The following is a 500-nucleotide window of genomic DNA, read 5'->3' as shown; positions in this document are numbered from 1 at the left end:
CACCACCCTTGGTCCCGCAGCCAGCTGGAGAGAGGGTGGAAGGCTTGGGAGAAGATTCTCTGAGGTCTTGAGCGGCCAGGCCCTGCTGTGAGCGTTCGTGTCCTCCCTCCTAGTTCCTGTGGGGAGAGGCCAGCAGACAGACCCGACTCGCCCCGGGAGGGTGGACAAGGAGAGACGGGCCTGCGCCTCCCAGGCTCACCGGGCAGCTGCTGTGTGAGCGTTTCCCCCGATGCTGGGGGAAGCGGGAGGACGCGGGACCTGGAGAGTGGCCGCCCAGGACCCCCGAGCACTGGAGTGAGCTCCAGGTCCCGGGGCTGAGGGAGGGGCTGCTGTGGACACGCGTGACGCAGGTGGGTCTCCCCGAGCCCCTGGCAAAAATGGCCTCAAGAGAAGCCTCTCTCCTAGCCCCTGCTAGGACCAGTCCCTCCCCCCCTTTCTCCCTCCTCCTTTTACCCTTGTCCCTTTCCCTCCCTCCCCAGCCCTCCCTCCCGACCCTCCCC

This window comes from Carlito syrichta, unplaced genomic scaffold (assembly GCF_000164805.1).
Source record: "Carlito syrichta isolate Samal-C Ts95f unplaced genomic scaffold, Tarsius_syrichta-2.0.1 Scaffold288049, whole genome shotgun sequence".
NCBI lineage: Eukaryota > Metazoa > Chordata > Mammalia > Primates > Tarsiidae > Carlito > Carlito syrichta.
The sequence above is the reverse complement of the archived record's forward strand: the minus strand, read 5'-3'. Positions refer to the sequence as shown.